Source organism: Panthera uncia, chromosome F2 (genome assembly GCF_023721935.1).
Source record: "Panthera uncia isolate 11264 chromosome F2, Puncia_PCG_1.0, whole genome shotgun sequence".
Taxonomy (NCBI): Eukaryota; Metazoa; Chordata; class Mammalia; order Carnivora; family Felidae; genus Panthera; species Panthera uncia.
This window is the reverse complement of record NC_064812.1, coordinates 79,907,629-79,908,159: the sequence shown is the minus strand read 5'-3', so window position 1 is coordinate 79,908,159 and position 531 is coordinate 79,907,629. Positions and strand designations below refer to the sequence as shown.

Genomic DNA, 531 nt, shown 5'->3' with positions numbered 1-531 from the left:
GGTATGAGTACTTCATTCAACAATACTCAGCTAGAAAAAGGCTGTGTCCATTGGATCCCACATGTGGCTAATTTCATCACCTTGTGTCTGTTCAGTTCTCTAAATAAGCAGCACGGAACAAGAGAATAAAATGAGGGTTATATAATTTGCCACCTAAAAGCGGAAAAAGTCCTCTGACATTTTTTGGAATCTAAAAAAGATTTGTTTTCACTACTAATTTTTTATTTTTATTTTTTTAATTTTTTATTTTTTTTGGGGGGGGTGGGGGCAGGAGTCTTCCAGTAAGACCAGAAAACCTGCTAGACAAATTCTAAAAGAGCTGTAACACTTGACTGCTTATTTTTTTAAAGGCTCAAACTACAAGTCAGTAATTAAAAGAAATATTTAGACTTTGACATTGAATGCTTTTGTTCACATCGCTATGAGTGAGGACTGAAAAGTGTTTTCTATGCACACACGTTTTTGGTCTCAAGCTTTTGAATCATATCTGGAAAAAAGATCAGACAGAAAATAAAAGCTGTGGATTCTCAA

The 531-nt window shown here is 34.5% G+C and overlaps 1 non-coding gene across 1 annotated transcript; it reads right to left on the bottom strand.

Moving 5' to 3' along the window:
• Positions 1-269: 269 nt before the first annotated feature.
• On the bottom strand, positions 270-330 carry LOC125924978 (U7 small nuclear RNA). The gene has a single exon (XR_007458644.1). It is a non-coding gene; the product is annotated as a U7 small nuclear RNA (small nuclear RNA).
• Positions 331-531: the final 201 nt, after the last annotated feature.